This window comes from Megascapheus bottae, chromosome 22 (assembly GCF_031878675.1).
Source record: "Megascapheus bottae isolate mThoBot1 chromosome 22, mThoBot2.hap1, whole genome shotgun sequence".
In the NCBI taxonomy this organism is placed as follows: Eukaryota; Metazoa; Chordata; class Mammalia; order Rodentia; family Geomyidae; genus Megascapheus; species Megascapheus bottae.
Genome location: NC_143530.1, coordinates 29,957,270 through 29,969,545, shown reverse-complemented (window position 1 = coordinate 29,969,545; position 12,276 = coordinate 29,957,270). Strand labels below are relative to the sequence as shown.

The following is a 12,276-nucleotide window of genomic DNA, read 5'->3' as shown; positions in this document are numbered from 1 at the left end:
GTTACAAACCTGTAATCCCAGGAATTTGGAGACTGAGGCAAGATCAAGACTTCAAAGCCATCTTGTTGGGCTACATAGTATGACTATCTCAAAAATACATATGTATACATATATACATACACACACACACACACACACACACACACAATTAAGAGAGAACCGACTTGACCAGCATGTGTACTAGCCTGCGTTAGATCAAAAGCGCAACACACATACACAGAGTAAATTATATTTGATTTAAGTTTTTAAGTAAATTAAGTAAGACATAGGAAAGCTATTTGAGTTGTTCACTGAAAAGTTTCATAAAATCATCCTCAAATAACAACTAAAAGACCTCAAATGAGCAAGTCATGATGGCTCATGTCTATAATACTAGCCAGCTACCAGTGAGGCAGGTATCAGGAGGAATTCCATTTGAAGCCAGCCTGGGCAAAAAACTAGTAAGACCTCATTTCAATAACAACGACAACAACAACAAACTGGGAATGGTAATATACAACTCTCATCCCAGTTACAAAGCAAGCACAAACAGGAGGATCACATGATCCAGGCCAACCCCAAATAAAAGTAAGACCTTATTTCAAAAATAACCAAGTCAGAGCCAGTTACTGGTGGCTCATACCTGTAATTCCAGTTACTTAGGAGGCTAAGTTTGAAGGATAGCAGTTCAAAGTCAGCCAGGGCAGGAAAGTTCATGAGACTCCTCTAACTTCCAAAAAAAGCCAGAAGTAAAGCTGTGGCTCAAGTGGCAGGCTGCTAGCCTTGAGCAAAAAGGCTCAGGGAGCTGAGCACCACCAGTGGCTCACGCCTGTAATCCTAGTTACTCAGAAGGTTGTGAGTGGAGGATCTCAGTTCAAAGCCATCCCAGACATGAAAGTCTGTGAGACTCATCTCCAATTAATCACCAGAAAACCAGAAATGGCACTGTGGCTCAAAGTGGTAGAGCACTAGCCTTGAGCTGAAGAGCACAGGCCTGGAGTATGCAAGTCCCAAGACTGATCAACAATAAATAAATAAATAGGTCAGGGACAGTGCCCAGGCCCTGAATTCAAGTCCCATGACCAGCACACACACATACACACAAATATCTGCTGGGTCTAACACTTAACCTATCAGGCAAGTACTTATTAAAGAATACTTGGAGTTAAGGTTGGAGGGGGGTTGTTTCACACACACATTAATCAACTAAGATTCACCCTGTATTTAAAGGCTACCATGAATTCCCAACACATGGGGTTACTGGTATCTTCCCCCCTCCTTTTCTTTTCTAAGTCATTATTTAGAAAGGAAAGCATTGGTGTGGTGCATACAGTACTTTGAAACTCCTACTCCATCTTCTGGTACCTTCCCTATGCCTGAGAACACAAGCATCTCTTCCAAAGGAACAATGAAAAAAGACTGCGAAGATTCTGTGTATTCAGAGATGTGGTTTGTTTTACAACACAAGGAAAATGGTATTTTTTTTATGCATTACTTTTATCAAGTATGTACATAGCACACAGTCCTACTTACAATGCAAATGAGGGACCTTATAGGTTCCTAGTTTGGCATTTTGTTTTAAATCCAGAAAAACAAAACAGAAGCTAAATTACACACACACACAAACCAACAGTCTTATTAACTCATACCACTAATAGAACAGGACTCAAACTAAGCAGAGAAAATAGGCCCACACATGAGCCCACTGAAAGGGCTTTGGTTTTTGATCTAGTTGCTCCACTCCCTTATTTTGTGTAAACTTCAATCCAAAAGCCATGCAAAGTGAGGGGTCTGGGTCTGGGCCCGGAACGCAGCCTAGTGGTAGAGTGCTCACCTAGGATGCATGAAGCCCTGATTTCGATTCCTTGGTACCACATACTCAGAAAAAGCCAGAAGTGGTGCCATGGCTCAAGTGACAGAGCGCTAGCCTTAAGCAAAAAATGTCCAATGACAGTGCCCAGGCACTGAGTTTAAGTCCCAGGACTAGCCAAAAAAGGAAAAAGAAAAGAAAAGTGATAGGTCTTAGTGCAACAGGGCTTTAACCAAGTTTCCCCTTGCCTCCTGATGAGCCAACTTTTATTTCATGGTTTCCCAGCCGCTTGCACCAAGCACCAAACTGCTGTATGATGAGTGTGTTTGCCAAAAATGTTCCTCCACATCCCTTCCCTTTGCAGAATGTCTCAGGCTATGTGGTAATATGGAACACCAAACTATTTGGCAAAAGAGCCACATCGGCATAGTATCAAGCAAGCATAGGTGCAGGGGATGGGACCATGTTCAAGAGGGAGAAGAACCTCCGAAAAGATGTGATAGAGGAGAGTAAATGTGTCTGAAGGAAGAAGACCACACACTCTTGTGGAAGCAGTAGAATTTGAGCCAGGTCTTGCAAGAAGATTAAGAAATGCCCTTTGCTAGGGAAGAGGATGGAACACAGCAGTCCGGACAGGCCATGTGAAAAGCAGAGAAGCTGTTACAGTGGTGGAGGTAGGGAGAAAGCTGAGGCTGGAAATCCAGTCTGGAAGCAGGAGATGAAGGTCCTGGTATGCCAAGGGAAGGAGCTTGGATTTCTTCCTGTAGACAACAGGGAGCCAGGAGATGTTTTGAAGCAGGCAAACAACATGCTCAGCTCGAGTTCTTGAGGATGAGGACTCTGGCAACAGCATGCAGGATGAGCTACAGTGGGGAGGAACTAGTGGCAGGAAATTAACTTAGGAGCCTTTGTGAAATGATGCAGGTTTCTGGGAGCCCAAGAGAGAAGCCAAAAAAATGTAAAAAAAAAAAAAAAAAAAGGCGCTGAGGTTCCCAGCATAGCAGATTGGGTGGATGGCACAATACAAAGTGCTCTCCAGGAGGGAGGGAAACAACTTTCATTTTTACAAATACCTGTAGGGTGAGGTGCCTAAGGGTTCTAGCCTGAGAGAAGATGTAAAAGGAGAGAAAGTTGGGAGTTGCCAGTTTATAAGCAAAGAGTGAGAGAGCAGAAAAGCATTAGAGAGCAGAAGGATTCATTCTGAGCCCCTCCAGAGGTAGCTGCTGAGCTATGGTATAGACAGTCTGTCCTTAGAGGGGAGGGGGAAAAACAGCTCTGATCCAGAGCTATCTGTAAGTGGGGAGGCCAGGCCACTGTGGAGGGAGCTGCCAGCCCACCACAGGCCACCCTTCCTTTCCCCGCAGTGTCACAGTTTCTTCCTTCCTCCTGCTTGTCTAAGGCCTGAAGAGGTAGCAGGAGAATCCTAACACAAAGATCAAACAAATGGCACCTGTGTGCCACTGTCACTCTGCTAAACAGGATCCCAAGACCATATAAATAATCACAACCATCTTCCCTTTGCCCTCAGGGTCATCTCATCCTCAGAGCTACAGAACAACTGTCCATCCACCTTCTCAAGAAAAAAAAAAAAAAACTGCCCTGTACGGAGGTCACACACACAGTTACGTATGAATTTTGCAAGAACTTGAGAAAATAAAGACTAGAGTGCAAAAGCATCAAGTGAGAAGGGCTAGTTCAAATACTAAAAGCATGAAGGAGATGGCAGGTAACCAGACCAGAGCACTTTCTTAAACAGCTGAAGAAGAGGCTTGGGCAGCTGGGTGGCCTACCAGAGCCATTTTGCAGTGCCAATGAATCTGGTTCATTTTAGAAGCAGATGTGTTCCCAAAGTTTTATTTACCATCGGGGTTTTCAGATACATCCAACACTACTTAATGTTTTCCCCGCACCCAAATTTTCTGTGAAACCTGGAACTTGCCAACCAAGGTACCTCACAGGCATGTAATAAGAGCTTCCTTGCTTTATGGAATTTCATATCTCAGATAGAAGGCCAACAACACAGGAAGCACATCCAGTCTACCTGAAGATACAAGAGGCCACTGACACTGCTCCCGCCCCACCCGCCCCAGTGCTAAATCAAACCCAGGGTCTTGTGCCTATGTATGCATTCTACTACTGACCTACACCCTGGGACCAGCTACTGTACTTTCAAAATAAGCTTCCCCAATACGGCATCTGGGCCTAAAGAGCTGACTTTCGTTACGAGGGCTGCCCTGTGCACTGCAGGAAGTGTACCAGTATCTCTGGGCTTTGCTGGCAGGAGGCAAGAGTACCCCTTTCCTGAGAGCAAGACACTTTGAAATGTCTCCAGACACTGCTAAATGTCTCCTGGGGGCAAAGCCACCTTTGACAACTACTCCTTTGAAGAGGGAGTCCTGTGCTTGCTGCTGCCTTTTCCTTAAAGCCCATCCCTAAGTAAACCTCATTAAGAAGAATTTGCTAGTGCTGCATTTCCCCTACTGGGAGAAAATCCTAGGCAAACTCTGCCTACGGGAATAGAGTTGTGCAAAGTTCTGGAAAGGAAATCCAGAGTGGATACCCACAAAGCTTCCTGAGCTCAAAATATACCACTTTCTTCCATATATAGATTTTAACTTTCTGGAACATTAATTTTACCCTTCCAACAATCCCAGGAGGTAGAAAAGCTACTGAAGAGATACCTACAACTCCATTCATCACAGCTGCCAAAGGCTAGAGTTGCTTTAATTCCTTTACACCATCAAATTCAACCACAGACTTAATTTCAAAATGATCTGGTCTCACTTTGAAACAACAACACAGATCAACACAGAGTAAATGCTAAATAAATCCTCTAAAGCCAAAATGGTTCTATAAAGCCATTGTTCTACAGAACTAGGCTGAAGTTAGAAGTTTGAGACAGGGTTGATTTCTTCCCATGCTCAGCCTGGACCATTTCATACCTATCAAACACTACAGCAGTGAGCATACACTTAGACTCTCTACAGAGGCCTACTTAGCAAAGCAGACAGAAGCTAACAGTCCAAAATGAAAAGGGGAGTCTTAAAAGTAATTCAGCCACCAGATGTATCAAACATTGTTGTTTAACAATTCTATCCCACCAGTCTCTCTCAGAAAAAGGAGGTGGGGGTGTGTGAAATACCGAGCAAGCTCAGGGGAAAAACAAATAGAGCATTTAAAAGCTTTATCTAATTATCCCCACTGAGACTTTTTCTCTTCAGTCTGGCTGTCTGACAAAGCCAATGGAGGTTTTTTTCATTCTTTCTCCACCCTTCCAGTTCCACCAGCCCTCAAGGAGTCTAGGCCTCAGGTGAATCCCAGCACCAGAAGCCAGACCCCACTCCTGGGACTTCACAGACATTTTCAAATTCTCTTAGCATTACTTGCTTGAATCACACAGAACAGTCTCCACCCTCTCGCACAGCTTTGTCTGAAGTACCTATTCACTGGCAACCACCTTTTCTGATGGGCATACTGGCTACCCTAACCTGCAGTGAAGTCAGAAGCAAGATGTGCAGGAGTGGGCTAATGAAGCCCTATCTCTCCTCCCCCCACCTCCCATCTCCAAGCAAGGTGCAATCTCCAGCCTGGCTCACTGGCCCGCTAGGGCAACAATGAACACCCAGGGAATGTGACAAGAGACAAGAAAAGCTGAAGAGTGGATGACACTGCCTAACAAGACTAACCGCTGACCAGGAAAAAGCTCCTCCCCACCTTCCTCATTCTTCTACCTCGGCAGTGAAGAAAACACCGGCCAGCAGATGGGTTTCCTTTCTGTAGTCTGCCTTCCATGTGGGAGTGGGGGAAATCTAAAGCAAGTGATGCATTTCAGAAAGCACATCGTATGCCTCCCTCTGGGCCTCGGATGGTACACCTTTTACCTCTGATTTATGGGGTCGTAACTCTCTAACCCATGCTTTTTTTTTTTTTTTTAAAGAAGGCCCTAGGTATTTCTACCCAGGAATCACTTTCTAACTCAAGGAAGAGTGGGGAGAGAAATTCTATTTACCAATTTCTTCATTATATTTGGATATAAAAGCTATGACAACCGTGGCCGTTCCATAAGCCAGATGTACACAAATAAACTTGAGGCTATGAAGCTTCTGGCTCTGCAGTAGCCTGCCATTCTGTCTAGATGATCCAGCCATGGCTTCAACCACACTTCAAAGCAAAACCGTCAAGATCCTTACAACACACTTACGGAAGAAATGTAACGCAAATCACAATTCTTTTTGCTTTACAACATTTATTCAATCTTTCCAAAGACACTTTGAACTGCATATACTTCTTTTACAAAAAGTATCTATGAAGTCGACCAGAGAGATGTGTACTGACAGGGAGCAAAGAGTCATACTGAAACCTAATCTAAGGGGAGAAAAGCTATGTTGCCTCCATCAGGAGAGATAAGATTATATTGCATCATTTCTATCAATATATTGCACTTCTATCTATTTAAAGAAATCTCTTTACTAAACAATGGCAAACCATCTCTTTTTGGATGATGTAGAATTTCCAAAAATAATTATTGATATATGAAAGAAGGTGAAGTATATATACATATAACCCCGGGAATGGATTAACCTGAGTACATGGGTAGGAGACAAGAAGTCATCTCAGACAAGCTGCCATTTGACACCACAAGGGCTAGGTCAGAGAATATTGAACTTCAATTAAACACACTTACAAGAGAAATTATTTTAAAAAAATAACAGAAACAAAACAACTTTAACAACCCACCTTCTTAGGTCAAAGAGCATGGAGGACTCAGAAATTAATTAAATCTAATAAATAATGCAAAACAGAGGACTCCCTTTCAAAAATGCTTCAGTTAATTTTAGCATCCTTCTGTTTAGCTGCCTAGCAACGCTTATCCTATGACCTTCTAAGCACCACCTACTTTTGAGAAGGATAATGAATAGAAACATCAAGAGAATCCACTTCTGTTGCTTTTAGAAGCCCTGCTTAACCATTTCTTTTTTGGTAGAAGTGAAATCTATATCAATTATACCATGCAAAAGACTAGGAGGGTAGACTCTTTCCACTTTATTAATCAGGAAAGTTTCTTAGCTGAAGCTGATATACGGAAGCAAGCAGGCACACGCTAGATAGCAAATGCTCTTAAGCTGACCTAGGAAGGGGACCAACACAGCAGTTCAATATTGAAAAGCAAAAAGTAGAAGTGTTATTGTGACAGCAGCTAGTTAATGCCTGGCTTACAGCAGATAACCAAGACACAGCTGTGGATCAGCTGCAGGGCCAATAGGTTCATTTACCTCCTTCAACATTCTGTATTTGTGTGGAATAGTGAAGACCTCAACAGCTTACCTGAAGCAATCTAAAATAAAAGCCCCTTCAATCCAAAGGTCATGTGTTGGATGATGCAAAGAGGAATGGATGCACCACCTGTACCAGCTGAGTCAGATAAATGTACCTCATCATACAGCACACACTTGTCCGCTATAAGGACAAACAGCCTTGAGTTTGTGATGAGAAATGATGTAGTGAAACACAAAGATGGTATTCCATCTACCAGTAAGCATTAGCAGCATTGCTCAACAATATCACCTACTCCGCAAGCTTTCTTTAAAAAGACAACCAGTGTATCAAAATTTTAAGAATCCTAAGACAGTGCAAGTTCATTAACCTAAAGTGGAGAAAAGGAAGCAACTAAATCAAAGAACTCTTCTCTCCCTTTCTGTTTAAAAAAAAAAGAAAAAGGGGAGGGAGGAGGTGAAGGAGTTTTTTTACACACACACACTTTAACAAAAGTATTCAAATGTTCAATTCATCCCTGTAACCAAAACCCAAAACACATCAAAAGTAGGAACCATCAGTGGGTATCCAGAAGCCCCTCTCCAAAGGGCAGAGGTTAAAAAAAAAAAAAGCCAAAAATAATTAAGAGTGTAAAACCAGTGGTTACCTCTTGCATATATTATTTGAGGAGTATTTTGAACCTGTTCCTTCAAAAGTTGTGCTGATTCTTTAAGGAAGCATGGGATTTAAAAAAAAAAAAAAGACTTCCGGGTTCAATAATGTCTTAGGAATCTTACCTGCCTATTTGAAAAAGCATCAGGTCTAAAAAGATGCTTTCCACAGGTGTTGGGGGGAGGGTGGGAAGTAAAACTAAAATTTTCCCCACCCCACCCCCCCTTGGCCGTTTTCATTTCCACACCTTCCACTTCAATTAACTTGAAGAATAAGCGCACACACAAGCACAGGCCACTACGTTGTATCATTCATATATATATATATGAATATATATGAATATATATATGGTTAAGGTCTCAGAAGGAAGAGATGCACATCCCTCAGCCTTTGCAGAAAGCCCTTTCAGGTCTCCTCAAGGCAGGAATTACACTTGGCGTTTCCAACATCCCTATTCAACAGGCAAAAAAAACAAAAAAAAAAGTTCTTTCCCTTGGCTTTCGAAGGGCTGAGCACAATCTAAACTCTTAGAACAAGCACGGGAGAGTGAGCTGTTCCGATGAAAACCTCCGGACAGGTTTTTCAGCATACCAAAAAAAAAAAAAAGTGTTTCTACGTCTTGTTGAACGCACGCGACGCTCGGCCACCACCACTCAGCATCCCCCAAAGAAGCCGAAAACACACACAAAAAATCGCCCAAGAAGCAGGCTGGCCTGGCCGGTGCCCGGTGCGTGCCGCCGCCGGCTCTGAAGCCGTGTAGAGTTTCGTAATGGAATGCGCACGGCCCGTCCGGATCCGGGCTCACGTTCTATCTCCTCTCCAGGCAGCGGCGAGGGAGGGCCGATCTGCTGAGCCAGGAGAAAACACTTCTCCTCCTCCTCCTCCTCCAGAACCCATCACCCAGGGGCTGCACCGCGGACCCGGGGACGCGAGCTGCACGCGGCGCCTGTCAAGCCGTCCGGCGGGCTCCCCCCTTCCCCAGCGCGGGGAGGGAGGGGGGGGTCTCCCGCAATCCCCCCCACCCCCAACACACACACACACAGCACAACACCCCTGCCCTCTCCGTCGAGATCCGCCACGCCTCGCAACTCACCCACGGCCGAGGAGGAGCGGGTCACATCCCCGACGCGACCCTGGCCCCCCGAACAGAAAACACGCCGCCTCCCAGGGAGGGGGGGGCCGGCGACGGGAAGGACCTCCCCTGCTCCTTAGCAACCATTAAGGTCGCAGTTTCCTAAGAGACCGCGAGCGCGGAGGGGGCGCGGGGAGCTGGGCCCGAACCGGAGCTGGGGGGTTGGGGGGGGGACGCACTGGGTTCCTCGTCACCCCCCCCCGTCCACCGTCGGCCATCCCAGCCTTCCCCGCACTCCCCCCCCCCCAGCACTGCGAGCCAGGATGGGAGGAGGAAGTGAAGCCCCAGAACTCGCGAAAAAAAAAAAAAATTGGTCCAGCGGGCGGCGGACAAAAGTTTCCGAGCGCACTCCACAGCTGGGCGGCGGAGCGGGCCGGCCCCGCCTCGGATGCTCCCGGCCTCCTTCCTGTGCTCGTGACGGCGCCCGGCGCCGACCCCCCCACCCCGCCGCGATGCAGCCCTGCTCCGCACCGGGGGCTCCCACGGAAACACGTACCCCGCAACCCCACTCCGAGACACAATACGCGCCGGCTCGGCCCCCCGCGCGCCCCCGGCGTCTCCGGGGCGGTGGTCTGCGCGATCCCCCCCCCTACACACCACCACACACACACACACACGAGCCAGGAACTCGCGAGGGCTCGGGGCTGCTCGCGGCCCCTCCTGGCCGGCGCCGTCCGCCCGGGAGGATCAAAGTCCGCAGAGTAGGGCGCGGCGGATGCTCCCACCGAGCAAACCCCGAACGAGCCGCCCCCGGCGCGAGCAGCCAGCCCCAGGCTGGCACCCCCTCCCCCCCAGACGGGCACCCCCCTCTCCCCCCCCACACACACACCAATCCCGGGTACCTTGCGGCGGCGGCGGCGGGCGGGGGCCGTCATCTCCGTGCTTCCCAGTCGGAGAGGGACTCGAAAGTATGTACGAGAAAAGTTTCCCCTCCCACATGGGGGGGTGGGGTGGGGGAGGATGTCGGGGGAGAGAGGGCGGAAGATGGAGAGCAGCGCTGGGAAGATGTTTCTGGCTGGTGGTGCGCGCACCATCCGAGTCCCCGCGGTGCTTGGTTAAAAATAAACTCGGCGGCGCGGGTCGGGCCGGATTCCTGCGCTCGGACGGCTAATATGGATGCGCATCAGGTCCTGCTGGCGGGGCGCTGCGGCGCGAGCCGCCGGGAGCTGCTTGGCAGAGCCGGCAGCTCGGGAAGGGGAAAGGAACGGAGGAAGGGGGGGGGGAGGAGGAGGAGCAGCGGCACGCAGCCCGAGGGGAGAGGGCTGTCCCGCTCATCCCCAGCAGGCTCGGCCCCACCGCCCCGAGCGCACGCCGCGCGACGTGGGGGGGCGCCGCGGGTCCCCGGGCTCGAGCCATTTGCCCAAGTTTCCAAAGTACAACGCGCTCTGCAGAGTTCGCCCTCCCCATCCCCAAAAAGCAGTTCTTTAGAAGGTCGCTCCGGCGGCGCCCCCCCTCCCCCAAGACATCTCACTTGCCACCCGAGGAGCGGCCGGCCGGAGCCCCCGGGCGCGGTACTTACGGCCCGCCGGGGCGCTGGACTCCTCGGCATGATGCGGGTGGGGACCGGTGGGCTTCGGGGAGAGAGAAGGAGCAGAGATGCAAACTTGTTCCGGAAAAGGAATCAAAATGGCGTTTCTGGATGTGCAAAGTTCATCAACTTCGCAGTCACTTCCCCTCCTCCTCTTCTCCCACAGGGAGGGAGGTGGGCGAGGAGCTGGCGACCCCGACGCCCCAGCCGCGCGCTCCGGGCCCCCGCCTCGGCCCCCCGCCCCGCTTCCTCGGCCGCACGCTCGGAGCCTCGCTCTCCCCCTCTCACCCTGATAAGTAGACACATCACGTGTTGCTCCTGCGAGTCTCCTGGGACGTGTTACTGAGCGGCAGCGGCGGCGGCGGCGGCGGCGGCGGCGCGGACGGGCGGGGGGGGGGGTACCCGCTCGTCTCCACCACCTCAGCCCCGATTTTAGTGGGGTGACCGCAGCTGCCGCGATCCCGGGATGGATGGAGGTGGCGTCCGCCCCTCGACCCCCCCCCCACCGCAAGCCCAGGTTGCCCCCCCTCCTACGCCCTCCGGCGGCGCCCAGCGCGGGGGTGGTGGGGGGGAGACAGCCTCAGGGGAAGGGGCTGGGCGACGGCGGCGACGCGCCGTCCCGACCCCCCGGGAGCCGCCGCGCCCCCTCCCCTCCGCTCCCCCCGGGCCTCCGGGTTTCCATCACTTCACCGCACGGTTTGTTTCACTCTTTTAAAAGGAGGAAAGGGGGTGAGACTGCGATGCCAGGGAGGAGCCAAGAGGGGCGCCTCGGAGGCGGGGGTGGGGGGGGACTAGCGTGGCAGTTGGGGATCCCCGGCCCTGCGCCGCCCCTCTCGGCGTCGGCGTGGGCGCCCCACCCGCGCCGCTCGCTCCGCACGCGGTCCTCGCCCGGCATCCAGGTGCGGCGAGTCGAGGATGGGGCTGGAGACGGAGCGGCCGGCGCGGCACCCCGCCCCCGGCTCCGCGCCGCCTCCCTCGCGCCTGGGCCCCCGGGCCGCCCCCCCGGGGGGCCCCCCGCCGTCTAACACCTCGGGTCCCCGTCCCTTCCCCACGCCACACCGATAACGATGCCCGCCGGCCGGCCTGCCCGCCCGCCTGCCTGCCTGCCAGTCGCCCCCCCCCCCAGGATGGCGCCTACTGCCACGGTGTCCCCACCCCGCCACGGAACGGCTGATGCTGTGTCATCCACGTCTCCCTCTGAGGCGTCAGGGAAGCCGCATGCAATATCTCTTTCTCTCAGAGGGCTCCTGTTTCAACTCTGCAAAACAGAGGCCCTCCTCCGAGGCCCTCCATCCCCTGCAGGCTCCTGCCACCACCACGCGCTGCACTTCGCCCAGGCTGGCTCGGCCCCAGTTATCACCCAGCCCAGACGCACCAGGCCCGAGCTGAGCTTCCTCCATAAAGCAGCTGACATGCTTTCAACCGGGGATTCTATCCCTACCTCGGTTCCCAAGGAAGCTTGGGGATAGATACATCATCCCATAGATAAGAGTCAGCTTAGTTGAAAAATCGACCCCCCAAAATTTGAAGAGGAAAAAGTGCAGAGGATTAGACTAGAATTATGCGTTTGAGATTACTTAAGCAACCTGAAGTTACACATGCAAGAAAGCTGGTTAGTCACCATTTACTATGACTTTTGCCCCTGGCTCCACCTCAAGGACTCCTCTGAAAAACCCCTGAATACCCTTCAAACCTGTAAGCCCTATGGTGGACCTTAATTTGGAGCTTTCCTTCAAAAGAACGCTTCATTTTCAGGGCTGCAGACAGGGAATGGACTGTCTGTCTACGGATGGACTGAATGGATGGGCGCTAGCCAAGACAGAACTCTCTAGAACTAAAGAAAAGCAGTTGGATCATTACTCCTATCTTCAGATAAAAACCACACTTCAAGAAGGAACGGAT

General features: G+C 50.5%; 1 long non-coding RNA gene across 2 annotated transcripts in view; it reads right to left on the bottom strand.

The window, feature by feature from the left end:
* Window positions 1–10,671, bottom strand: part of LOC150048450 (uncharacterized) — a 78,299-nt gene extending 67,628 nt beyond the window's left edge. The window contains exon 1 of one of the 2 annotated variants that reach the window (XR_016539337.1): window positions 10,366–10,671. This is a non-coding gene — a long non-coding RNA (uncharacterized LOC150048450). Of the gene's footprint in view, window positions 1–9,688; window positions 9,745–10,365 lie in introns of those variants that run through there. The other variant, XR_016539338.1, reaches the window with a different exon arrangement.
* Between the last annotated feature and the right edge of the window lie 1,605 nt (window positions 10,672–12,276).